We start from the raw sequence: 13,903 nt of genomic DNA on the forward strand, positions 1-13,903 counted from the left end.
AGCCAACGCCCAAGGCAAACGATGCTCTAAACAATAAGGCATTTTGTTTAACTCTGCAATAAACACTAAAATTTGAAAAGACAGCTGTTTGCTTACAGTCTTCTCCAATTTCCAGTCAGTAATTCATATTTAAATAAATGCATAACCATACCTAATACCCCCACCCTGAAGTCTCTGCCCCTTGAGAGAATGGGCATGAGGCTGGAAATGAGGGCTTAAAAGTTTAATCCTTGAAATGACAAATTAGGCCACTCCCTTGAGAGAGGCCACATGTCTAAAAAGAAGGGACATTCAATAGGCACACCATAGCACATGAGATCCATTTCTGGATTTTTACTTTTGAGTTATTGAAATCTTTCCACAAGATTATCAGTCATAGAACTGGTTTGTTGCAGCGGGATCTCTAACAGAAGAAAGAATTGACAGAAACAGCTCCTGCAAAATGAGCATTAAGAACAAGCGCGAGTCAAGGCAGCAGTCTGACACCTTTGCTTTCAGCTGTGACAAACCAGCATGACCATCTGACTGTACCATGTCATTCATCTTTTAGCAGCTATATTATTCATACAGTAAATTAACTGATAATTGTTTGCCCTACCTGTTGATTGTGAGAAGCTAATAAACCCCAGCTTTGGCTGAAAATGGTACATGCAAATCTGTGCCTTTATGCTGAAGATATCAGTAAAACAAGTCAAATCCACCAACAGAAATCTTAATTTAAAGGGACATTATCCTGTAAGTACACTTATCTTCCTGTGTATACAGTAAAGCTCTATCATCTGTCTTTGGCAGCACAGACCACTAGGACCAGAATATTCATAGGTTACCATATAGACTGCTGAAAAGCTCACGTATCTTTCTTTGCAAAGCAGGGAATCAGCCATTCTTGCACTCACACCAAACTCTCCTAAACTTTCCATTCCAAGACCACAGAGGTCCCTTGAATGAAGATGAAGAACATGGTTGTTTGCAGATGCAGGAGCAGACAGACTTAGCCTGTCTTTTTCCCCACCACGAGCACTCCTGCCTATGACCAGATTTCTGCATGATCCCATGGCACGCTGGGGATGTTCACCAGTCACGGCTGGAAACTCTGAGGATATAAAAGTTTTTTTTTTCCTATATGATTCAATGCAAGGCACAACCTCTTACACTCAGTGTGTTCAGCAGGATAAATACAAATCTTTAACTTGATCTGGATCTACTGCCATCTCCTTTTAGAAGCTAACTTGCGTATGGCCAGTCTAAGGTTAAAATCAATACATCCTAATATAACCACAGGCCATTAATGGACTGGGTCTACAGCTTGAAAATTCAGGTATTTGACATGCTATTGAAACTACAGGTGCTTGAAATGTGTAAGAAAAAAAAGAACGTGAGCCCCAGTATGGATCTTATACCCAGGTGCATCTTGCTTTCTCTTCCCTCATTCTTCACCAGGCACATGGCCCATTCATTGACAAGTGTGTTTCCCGGTTTGGTTCCCTGGGAGTCTCTACTGGCTGCACATCAAGCCAAATGTTCATTTTGCTATCAACATAGCCAGGGGGCTCAGAGATGCTGGCCAAGCCTTGTTCAACTAGTGTTACTGTTTTACAACATGTCATGCTTGGTGATACTGAAAGGAAAAGCCAATAAAAGGAAAAATTAATCTTGTGATTAAACACACCACTTTGGATTGCTGGCTGCTGACACTGGCCTCGTGCCACCCTCTCCGAGGACAGAATAGAACCTGTCTGCTGTCTTCACCAACAAAAGGTTTTTTACAAAACAAGGGTCTCTTGCTATGAATGATCAAAATGAGCAGCTTGGCAAAGAGACCTGGCCAACCATCAATTACAGCTTTGTTCTAGCCCAACTTAAAGCTGATGTTGTCCAGTTCCAGACTGAAATGATCAACATCCTGCTCTTACAGAATTTCTGCATGCAAGTTACAGCTAAATTCACAATATATAGAATTTACAGCAAATTTGAAAAAGAATAGGATTTTGAAAATTTCCATTTAAGATCTTTGCCTGTGTCAATGCAGAGTTCAGATTGTTTTGAAATCTGAATCCTCAGGGCTTGCTAGGCACCTGCTCTCTCAAAAGCAGGCTTATGTGCCATGGAAAGATCTGTGCTGGTCCTTTGGAGAGGGATTAATTCCTTTTCAACTATGAATATTTGCATAGGATACTGTGTTAGTTATGCCAAAATCTTCTTTGATACTTGCACTTGAGCATAAACTGTAGTTTTTGTGAGCAGTTACACAATGTTCATTTTTATTCCGGCAAATGTTAAATTTAAACTCTGCTTAGAAGGTCTCCCTTAGGGAAATTCAAATATGCAAATAGACTTAGTGAAAACAAGAAAGCTCGTTAGTACAGTCAAATCAGAACGCACTTCTGAATGTCTTCTCACCATCATCGTGCTAGAGGAATGTGACAGAAAGTCCATACTATAAACAGCGGGGTTTGGCCTCTGTTATTTGCAAATGGAATTTCCCCTCTTCCAGTCCTGCTCTCCCGCTTTCCACTCATTCTTTAGTTGACCACAAAATCTCATCACTTTATACATTAAATATTTTCTTAAACAGCCTAAGCACTGGATGGTCCTTCCTTGTCCAAAAAGCTATCACCAATGGTAAATCCTGCGAATGACCAATATAACTACCATCATCACAAAACCCATCAAAACCACCTTCACACAAAAACGTTTTAAATACAAAGAAATCCAAACCCCAAATATTATCTTTTCTTATTTCAATATGGTTGCTGATGTTACAGTATACCCATTAATTTTAGCAGCATTAAGGCCTCCCAGTGGATCAGTGTGATGAGTAATGCTTATTATAAAATAGCCTTCTAAAAACCAGCTCCATCCAGCAGCTGTATACAGCTGTCTCCCAACAAGTGTGATGACATAGCTACTTCCCAGTAATAAATGGTGAAGATACCACTGCTTCCCAAAACAAATGCTACCTCTATGAAAACCTCTCCCTTTGTATGTTTTATTACTTTGAGCCAGTCTCACTAAAGAGGGTTGTGAAGACACAAATACTTTTATCAGAAGAAACCTTTGACCAAACCTTTGATGAATAGCAAAATAAGTTTCTGGAATCAACATCTCAAGTTTCAAATGGTTGTGGCAGATAGAAATGGTTCTGAGACATAAATCACATAATCTGAAATAGACTACAACCTGCTTGTTTGTGTGCTTCCCCTGCTGAAGTAACCATACGAAGCTGTTCCTCAGCTCACCAGGCATGAAAAACCATGTGTTGATAGAAAAGTTGTGTTACCTAAAGCTTTGAATCTATAAAAGTGATGAATAGCCCTAATGTTGACGCAGCCAGTGAGAAGATGCTGTCAGATCATTAAGCATAGCTGGGTGATTTGTCAGTGTTCAAAGACGGTGAATTTTCTGTCTTCCATTTCCTCCCTCAGGCTCCTCGCACATGCACGCGTTCTGCAAGGCCATCTTTCATTACAGCCTGAAAATCACATTTTTCTTCCTCTTCTCCCCATTCACCTTAAAAGTCCTCCAGGCTTCCAGGGATGATTTTCAGCTCAATCTCCACTTTCTCAGAGAGGCTGGGTTTGCATACATACATTTATTAGCAAGTTTAGTCTAATGTACTGGACTCTGATTACCACATTCAGTGTTGTTAGGAAATTCTTTACTGCTGCAGTAGCTGAATGCAGCCATCCTACATGTGGGCCTTTTTTTTTTCCACTCTTGTGGCTACAGACAATAAATACTGCTTATGTATGCTTTTTACAGAGCAGCAGATTGGTGTTAGATTAATTCTAAACCCCATTTTATCAGATTAGTTTGATTAGCTTGGATTTCAGATACGTTCCGTAGGACATACTAAAAATCTCTCTGCAGTTTAAGTTCTGGGAGAAAAAGCAATGAATTCTCAAACGTATCATAACAGAGAAACAAAGCTCTTAGGAAAAAACAAAAACCAAAACACAAGTGGGAGGCACCAAGGCCATGACAAATGGAAATAGTAAAAGCACAAAGAAGCATCAGGAAAGCTCCTCCAGTAATCCTCGACCACGACTAATGTGCCTATGCCTTTGCTAAGTAGCATTGCAAGAGCACATTGAGGTATTTTACTTATGTGAGCAACGCTGCTTGGGCCAGAATGACAGTGCATATGAGCAACCTGCCAGGGATGCTCCCAGCTAAGGAGTTCATGGACTAATCCCACAGATGCAGGTAAGAAGGCAGTCTGAGCATTCTTCATGTTGTTCACAGGGTGAATGCCCTTCTGACTTAATCATAATGCTTGAACTGAAACATCTCACAGGAGACAAGAGGAATAGACACAAAGATTGTAGTGTGAGAAAAGGATCTTCAGAAACACGATACAGAGAAAGCGTTTTTCACAGTCACGCAACTAAGATGATTTCTACTGGAAAAAGCCACTCCTGCTATAAGCTCAAGCTTTGCATATAGTGACCATAACCCTGAACAAGGAGATGTCAACTACGATGCAGAGAAAAGCAGATACCTTTCCATTCTCAAACAAAGCTGGCTTCTGACCTGCTGGGGGAGGGACAGAGACACAGCAATCTCATTTTTGTCTCAAGTAACTGCTTTGCTGTCATTCAGCAGCAGCTCTGCACTGCGTTAACCTCACTTTGCAATCGCTCCACACCATGGACTGGCTGAGCTTCAGGACAGTCAAAAAACCTCAAAAAAAACCTCAATGCTTCCTCGACACCTCATTTTCAGGCCACTTGTCATCTTGGTATTAACAATGCAATGGCAGTTCTACTGTGGAACCAATTCCTTATAAATATGGATTTACAAAACTGACATGCCTAGGTAATAAAGGCAACTGAGAGACACAAACCCACGAGTAGGATTATATTTAAGACTGGCTGCAAAATGTGACCAGACTGACAGCATACAACTCTTCTTAACACTCTTATTAATCTCAAATACGAGAATACACATTTAAACAATACAGCAAAGGAAAAAAAATAGCATTAGAAGAATCGAATGCAAGTCGCAGATATGTAAATACAGTATTTTATTGTTGCACTACATTTTCAGGCTGCATAAACAATTGTACATATATTCTGTGGCTGTACTAAGCCACTGTGACAACTATTGTGGCAACACAATGCCAAGAAATCCCCTGAGACGTAGCAATATTTTCTGACACCACAATCCCGCAGTTATCTCCACAGGCAATTAAATGAAAATGCTGCACTGCCTCCTGCTACATCCCAGAAAGCTGTATCAGGCAGTTCAGCCTGCCTAAAATAAACATTACAGATGTATAACCAGTGACTGACAATTGCCAATCAGCTCTAACGTACTCACTGCAACTTCTTGAAGTGGTTGAGATAGGCTTGCAGCAGAAACAGTACACTGCATTCCCCTGAAGATGTGAAAAATATCTTCCAAACAGGTTAATCTTCCTGAAAAGGAAACCTATATTCTTCACGGGGAAAAAGAAATTACAGCTGTGGAAGATGCCAGATTGCTTTGCACTTTCTACACCAACGCTGAACTGACTGCCTTGGATGAAGTGTGTAAAGGAAGGGAGGGAGAGGGAGATACTGACTGTAGAAGAGGGAGCATCAGGGAAAAAATAGAGGACAGAAAGGAAAATGAGTAAAGCAGGTGGCAAAAAGTGTTACAAGAAAACAGTAAGTCTGTTTTCCATGGTGCTACAGTATAACAGACGTACTGAAGACAGCAGGGTTTTTTTTCTGTTTCAGGAATGGCCTCAAGGGAGACAATTCTTCCACCTTCATTCCCTCTAGTGTGATTCTCGGTCAGATTCTCAGCACAGTACAAATCCCTGCCTCAGAGGGGCTACTGACGACCAGCGAAGCTTGTCCTTAGTATAAAGCAAGAGTGCTGAATGTGGAAAGGTGGCGGCATCACCTGAGACTGGCCACTGAACGCTACCAGGAACAACTCTCGTACACCCTCGAGCTCAAAGTTACCAAGGGCACTGCCACAGTAAACTTAGCAGCATTTCAGTGGTCAGGGTCAGAATCACAAATGAGTCTCTGAATCATCAGTATCGTCTTTAGCTCTTATAGGTAATTCATACCAAAAAGATGAAGAGAAGCTGCAAATTTTGGCTTTTCTTTTTTTGGGGGGTGTCTTGCCTGGTTTTGGCTCTTTGTCCACTGAGAGCTGGGCTAAGCTTAAATTGTTGATAGCTACGCTTTGTCATTCCTGAGCCGGAACACACAGAGATGCAGCCTGTGTGCAGCATCTGGGTGACACCCTCTTCCTCCGGTTGTTCAGACAACTACCGTGTCCATCAAAGGACATGCTACGCAGGAATGTGACACACAGGAATTGATTTTAACACATTATTCAGGATTTTGCCTGTTTTCATCATGCTTTTCTATTACAAGCAAAGTCACTTTCTGAAACTATTAAAGGACTTGGCATCAAATGCAGCAGGGTCTCGAATTTCTGCCCGGAGGGTCTATGCTACAGCATCTGTAGACTCAATCAGAAGGCAAAGTTTGCTGACAGACAGCCAGACTTTTAAATTTCATTTGCTTGCGCTGGACCAGAAGTATCCAGCACTAATACAATTCTAGCAAACATAGCAATCATTTGTTCCACTTGACAAAGGTCACCAGACATCAGCTTGAATCTCCCACTGAAGTCTGTTTACCGCACCCTGCTTTCAGTGGCAGAACCAAAGACTTCACAATGAGCTGGGCCTCATTTTCTGTAACAAGCAGTCAGGAACATTATGCCTTTCTTATACTCTGCAATTTTAAATTTACAGGGTATAATCCTGAAAACCAGGATTAAATTTAATATGCTTTGAATTCACATGATCTCATTACAGGATGAGATTATTCTAGACAGACTACACACAACTGTACACTAAAGGCACTCAAAGGCCCCATATGTGACAACTATGCACATTACTTAGCAATTCTGCCTGGAAAGGTGGGTTTGTATAATTTTACTCAAAGAGCCTTTTGATTTTAGGTTTTAGGTTTCAGTCAAAATCCAGACCAAGTGCCAAATTCTGAACACTGAAGTATCCTGTCACTTAACGGCAACTCCCCTTAAAACAAGGAGATTTTATTCTGAGGCACAAAAAAGGTACAGAGTTTTACAGAACCTTGAGTTGGTCTCTTTTACTATACCAAGGTATCAACTTGCTCTTATCTTGCAGTAGGATTTGCAAGGTAACAACAAGCTGACACCTTCACTAATTCTACAAGTGCAGAGGTATGTGGTTTGTGTCTCTAATTTATACACAGACATTTCCAGCTTTCAAGGGGAAAATGTGATTTAAGTACAAGATCGCCTGCCAAATTCCTCACACAATTACAGATGTTTCTTACATGTCTGACCTAAGAAGGCTGACAGTTGAAACCGAGACTTATCCAAACCACTACAATTTCCTCTACAAGCCATTTGTCTAGAGTAAACGGACAAGAGGAGATCTAGATTTATGGATCATGACACAAACTTATAAATCTTTGCTCCTAGTTTATGATTTAAAAAACATTTAAGTGTGGAGCTTGTCAGCCAAAGTAGCTTTTGGTCCTTTAATCATGTGTTCCAGTTTAATGGAGCAGAAGCAGCACTTGTGTTTCGCTGCCTTAATGTACACTTACTGTTTTTGTTCAATGCCAGTATCCGCAGCGAGAAAGCAGGTAACTGCACTTGTGGAATACTAGGAATGCAGCTGCTGACGCCACAGTGGGGACCAGTCCAGCTGAGGCACCTTTTCCTTCCAGCCTTAACACTTCTGAAGCCTGCAGGGTTCCCTGCGCACCAGACGACGTTGCTGCTGGCACCCCAGCTATCGCTTCTCCAGCCTCAGCAGGACATTGCCCAGGCTGGCAGGAGCAGAACGGGCATTTGCCACCTGTCCAGCACGCAGGGTCTGTGTGTGCCAGTGTCACTCAGAACAGAGGATGGGGTTTGGTTTTCAAACAGTTTGTCTTGTGAAACAACCCCAGAACTGCTCTAATGTTCAATTTCTTACTCTGGATCACATTGCCCCAAAATTACTGTTGCTCGACAATTCCAGGATAAAGAACCTGTCTTCAGTTTAATATAATTTACCAGACTTCAACCATTTTGGGTGACTACTCTGAGACTTCTCAGTCTCCATTAAATGAATTTTTCAGCTGTTTTTTTAAACAAGCACTTCTTGCCCAATTAAATTCCGGTAACTTAACTGTTGTAAAACTAATGGTGATGATGTTTTGGGCTTAAAATTTGGCAGGGTGTTGCCACTGATATTTCTTCAAACCAAAACTTTAAATCATATATTATCCCAATTTTTAAAATAGCTTTAGCTGGTTCAAAACACCATTTTTTCAGTGAATGAACTATTCAAAAATCCTAATCAGGGGCCCATTTTACTAGGAGCTGTATAAACACAGCTGCTAGGAAGGGTTTGGTAGAGATTGTAACATAATGGTTTGAATTCTGTTTGGAGAAGAACCTCACAGTGGAAACTTAAACATGCCAAACATGCGCCTGTGACCCCCAAAAGAAACCTGATGCGGTTTGATTAAAAATAAAGTGAAATTTAATACTCAAATACAAAGAGCAGAAGGTGGAACCAGAGCGCCCATGAGTTAGATGTTTGCTTGCACAAAAGAGCAACACCACGTGAGTAAGAGAGGAGAATGAGTAGCTGAGGAGGAGTGACAGCTCTGAGGGACGAGGAGTGAAAACAACCTGTGGCAAAACCAGAGCCAAGGTGGCCACTTGAGATCTGCTCTGCTGACCTGAGCAGACAACTGAAAGGAGGCTTCCAGATCTGGCAGCTCCATGGAGAGGGCTCTTCAAATTGTTTTCTGCTTCACTTGGGTCACTTTCCTGCAGAACTATTCATCGGTTTCAGGGTCCAGGAGAAATTCAGTGTGGAGTCAAAAACCGATGGGAAAATGTTTAACAATAAGCACAACTTAGTGCCAGGAGGAAGCCCAAATGCAGTGATTCGGCGATAAGGTACACGAGGCTGCAGGTGGAAAGTGCTGAGAGGACTGTTTCAGGTGGTTGCTTCTGCAGGCTCCTCTGGATGCTGCAGAAAAAGATCATATACAGGTTATAAACACTTTTCAGTGGATTGAGCGAGGGGGGTAGGGAAGGGGAAGTTTGGTTGGTTTATTTGTTTGACGCTGAAATAGCTCTCAGTTCCAGCTACAAACAGCTATAATCCTCGCAATCATTGTATTGTGTCACAGAAGCATAAATTGGAGATAGTCTGGCTTCGATTTAATTCAGTATATATAATGGCGGCAAGGAACTTTCCAAAAGGGTTTGTGGTTGGATTGATGGACATGTAATCATTTCTGAAGGCAAGATGAATCACTCAAAATAGAGGGGCAAAGCAAAATTAAACTCTGAATTCTCATTAGCCAAGGAAACAAAAGAATAAATTACCAATTTCTACATGTACTTTAAGATATTAGAGGACAAAAAAAAAAGGACCATAAAATTGACTTAAAAGAACATTTGAATTTCAGATTGAAAGGATTTATAGGAAAAATCTTTTCGGAATGGATGTGGAAAATGTTATAACTAACTACATAGCTCACCTTCTTGCTGGATCTTGAATTCTCATTCCTAGGAGAGAAGAAGGACATATCAGTGTTGGATCATCAGGCTGAAGCTGGGGGGTGCTGGTAAGAGAATTTGAAAAAGTACATACTTACCTAACTCTGCCCCTCTTGGGTGAGGAAGGTCTCTGTAATTCTGACTCTTTTGATCATCTTCAAAAAAAAAAAAAAGAAGAAGAAAGAGAACTGGGGAACTGGGGGCTGCATCTCAGGTGGCAAATGCTGGTGTCACCCAATTTGAACAATCCATGTTGGCTGCTGCAGTTGAAACGGGCTATGGCAGAGCAAATCACGGTGCACAGCAGATGACTTAAATCTCTTGTCAGTCCCATCTACACTATACAAAAAGAGGGCAAGATGCATTCAATAACCAGGTTAAGTTGCTTGAGCTTTCTTTAGGTTTTTCTGCTTGTTTCTTAAAACTATCAGTTCTGTAGACTGGAAAATTTTGTACAGAATAATACTTCCTTTCAAAAATCCCACTACAGAATATGGATTTTTCCCCAAAAATTCTACTTCCAGTAAAATTTGCAGTCATCTCTTGGACTTTCCCCGCTGGCAAGGCAACAGATCATTACCTATTCTTTGGATCGTTCTTGCTTGCTGCTTTTGAGCAGCAGTCTGGTCTTCCTAATAAATTGCACCTGTGAGAGATTTGCCCAAGCAGCAAAATCACTCCCAGGGAAATAGCTTTTAACCACATTCCTTAATAATGATCTCTGGGATGTGCTGCCTGGACTGTGGATTTTAGCATGTTGGTGACTGACAAAATCTTTCCATGAAATGGAGCCTTTAGTCTCATTATGAGGATCCTTCTTGCTGCAATTGACATTGATGCTCATTTTCTCTATGCAGAGATTGCTAATTTGAAGAGGGAGATCAGAATAGCTGAGGAGAACACCAGAGGGTCAAGTCAAGGACAGGAGACAGGCCACTTGCTATGGATCCCTATATTTTGCTGTAGCATATGACTTGTACATCATACATTGCATTAAGAAATAAGACACAAAAGACACAAACTGTATATCATGTTTGACTCTGGCAACTTAAGTGAGCTACAAAGCCCAAATCCATTAGAAGGAAGCCTACACCTTATGTCTGACATATGTTTGCTCTTACACAGACTCTCCTGGTAATTTTACCCATACAGACTGATGTTTAAATGTATGGCTCACTTCTTGAGTTCACTTTTGGAAGACACTAACAATCCTGACAGACGATATCTCATTTCTATCGAAACAGTTACCCAGATTATCTGACAGGACACAGGACAAGTTCATTCCAGGCATAAACACTGGCTACAGGAAAATTTGAAGAGTTTCTTTTGCAGCTCTGCTACGAAACTGTCAATAGATCTCTGATGCTTTATCATATCTCATCCACTGCCATGTGGCTGACATTACTTCGGAGCTTAAAGCAAAAAAAGTTTCAACAGCATTAGAAGCATGAACCAACAAATCGGTTTGGGTACCCTAGAGGATTGCTTATAGGTCAACTAAATGTCTGTAACTGCTGATCAGTTCTTAGCAGAGGTTGAACTTAATTAAGATTTCTGTTGATTATCGCAAGCCTTGGAGACTCCTTAACTTTGCACAGTGTGTTTATTACAGCTACTGACATAAATCAGCTTTCTTGAGCCTATTTCACACAAGGAAATCCTTCTGGGGCAGGTGTTGAGTTGGTCAGAAGTGTTTGCTTTGCAGTTCTGGAAGCTGAGGACTTCTGGTTTTCCCAGTGCAGCAAAATACAGATCCACGTTCAAATTTCTGTACTTTCTGGGACAAGGGTGGACTGTCCTTTCTACACCATTTTCTTGCTAGAAGAGTCTTTGCATGCATTCTCTATCTCTGCAGAGATTAAGCTGCCACCCAGCTTAGCAGACAACAGTAAGAGCAGAATTCCAGACAGTAGCTGAGATCTGATGAGACTGAGGTTTGGGGTTTTTTTTTGTTTCAGGAGGATTATCAAGAAGTTTATTCCAGTCTCCAGAAGCCAAGAGTAAATTAAAAGCTACTGACATAGCACACTCAAAAGTATTGGTGGTGTATGGGCCTTTATAATATGATACCATAAGTGGAAAAGACCGTGTGGCCACAGTCAAGGGCCACTTCTATAAACTAGACAGAATCTAGTTTGATTGACTCTTTAAAGAATTGACCTAAGGAATTAGCTAAAAGATTAAGTTATATTTGCTTTATCCCATCTAGTTAATTATCCTCTGAAGTACAAGAATAAAATTACAGCTGTGACACAGACTGTGCCAAGTTTTGATTTTTGCTTCATTAAAATTCTCTGGCCACATTTTAATTAAAACATAGTGAAGGTTGCACTAAGCTTTCTTTTCACAGTTGCAGAACACAAAAAGAAATGTAAATCACCCCATAGTCCTTAAAATTATATTAGGCTGGAGTGTAAAAGGTTTTCTAATGTACACCTTTTGACAGATCTTATATTTTTATTATCAACTGCAAAGTTATTTTTGGTGATATAAACGTTCACTTCCAAATTAAGGAGAAGAAAAAGGTTTCTACTAAACAAGCTGCTCTTATCAATAATCAAGTTTTCCCCATCAAAATCAAAGAACAACTCTGGAATGAACAAACTCTCACATTGAGCCTTCGGCAATAAGCAGAGATAAACTGACCATTGTCACAGCACGGAAAGTGTCAGATCTCAGGTTTGTAAAGTGTCTCTGCTGCTCCCATTTCCCATTAATAACTTGTTTACCACCCCACTTCACACACAGGGAAGGGATGCACTGAGGATTCATTATAAAAATACTTATCAAGTATGAAGGTAATAGGAATAAATCTAGTTTAAAATGGTTGTACGCCAGCTCCCACAGCTGGGATTTGTGCTTTTTTTGCCAGAACACCTTGGTTCAAACCCACAAACTCTTTAGAGGTCATTGCAAAAGTGCTTGAAGTTTTCCAAGAGAAAGATAAGTAAAAAAATAGGTCCAATGGTCTATCCTCCTTTATAAATAACAATAACAAAAATTTATGAATCATTCTCCTGTTCCTGAGTCAAAGCTTCCCAGAATCATTGAAAATTTCCCTCCTCCAGCCTTATTCTAATAGAAACCCCTCATAAAGTAAAATGAGGAAACTCAGAGCTTGTTCGTAAGAAGTTTTCCCTCTTGCACAGTGTTTTTCCACATTGGAATAAACACTGTTTTACTTCCCTAAACTAAATGAGGCAGTGCATTACATAGATATCCCTCTATCTGAAAGAGCAGAGGCATGAATCCCTTGTTTCTGGGGAGGAGGGCAGCGCCCTAATGTGATAAAAAGAGTCTGACACAGCAGGTGGAGAATGTCGTCTATTCACAACTAATGATCAGCCCAGGTCCTGAGTGACAGAAGTGCTGGAGCTGTGCGCTCTGCAGGGTAATTGTGCAGCCCAATTCCCTGCTCCACGCAGGCACACACAGCCCGTCTCCTGGGAAACATTCTGCTTCGGTTCTGATAGCATCTGAAACTCTTAATGGAGTAGTTGACCCAGCCTTAACGTAATCAGATAAATCACGTGAAAATGTAGAAAATGGTTACCAGAAACTTAACTAATTTCAGCCTTTGGCATAAGACTAGGCAGAAACAAAAATAAGTTCTTATAAGACCGAAGATGTCAGGGAAAAACATCCCCAAAGGATGTGAGAGGAACTGGAGTCATAAAGGCAAACACATGGTAGAGAATCAGAAAATTCTCCACTGGGTTCCAGCTCCTAAATTAACAGAATATTCTGACGCACGCTGGGGAGAGACAGCGCTGAGACAATCTGGTTGTTCCCTTTATGAGATGGAAACAATCTCTTACCCTTGCTCAACCTTTTACCATAACAGTCACATGAGGAATCACTCCAGTCCATCACACAAGGAGTCAGGACACCCACCCAGCTTGGTTGCACAAGGCAGGTTTTTCCCACCACTGGTTTCCCTCTTCTCTGCCCAAAAGGGGTCACTCCCTGACGTTCCAGCTCAGCGCTGGGCTCTCCCAGGGACCGCAGTGGATTTGGAAGGCACACATGGTCACACCTCCAAAAACACCTGCAGCACTCTGTGACTTGTGGGAAGTGGAGGGGAAAACGCTTATCTTTCGACAGTAGGAAAGAAATGCAAACTTTAATTGCCATATAGCTCGTGCCTAGCAGATATGAGCAGGGAGATAAGGAAAATACCTACGGCATTTCAAATTGGGTATTAAAGAGAAAGGGCTTAATTAATTTCAAATTAAGTCACCAGAAGTAGAGCACTGACACTCTGGCTCTGACATTACGACCAAATGTATGTGCATAAAACCAGCTGAGAAGCAGAGGAACTCATCTCAGCACA

The 13,903-nt window shown here is 41.1% G+C and overlaps 1 protein-coding gene across 7 annotated transcripts in view; it reads right to left on the minus strand.

Moving 5' to 3' along the window:
* The window catches only part of ZDHHC8 (zinc finger DHHC-type palmitoyltransferase 8), a 100,834-nt gene that overhangs the window by 38,231 nt on the left and 48,700 nt on the right, over positions 1–13,903 (minus strand). For 3 of the 7 annotated variants that reach the window (XM_065033048.1, XM_065033049.1, XM_065033051.1), the window contains 3 exons: positions 9,669–9,725; positions 9,552–9,579; positions 8,739–9,034 (listed from right to left, as the gene is read on the minus strand). The exons of 3 other annotated variants lie outside the window; for them this stretch is intronic. The gene's annotated coding sequence lies outside the window, so the exon portion shown is untranslated. Of the gene's footprint in view, positions 1–8,738; positions 9,035–9,551; positions 9,580–9,668; positions 9,910–13,903 lie in introns of all 7 variants that reach the window. One more of the 7 variants, XM_065033050.1, reaches the window with a different exon arrangement.

The sequence above is a fragment of the Columba livia genome, chromosome 17 (assembly GCF_036013475.1).
Source record: "Columba livia isolate bColLiv1 breed racing homer chromosome 17, bColLiv1.pat.W.v2, whole genome shotgun sequence".
NCBI classification, from domain to species: Eukaryota; Metazoa; Chordata; class Aves; order Columbiformes; family Columbidae; genus Columba; species Columba livia.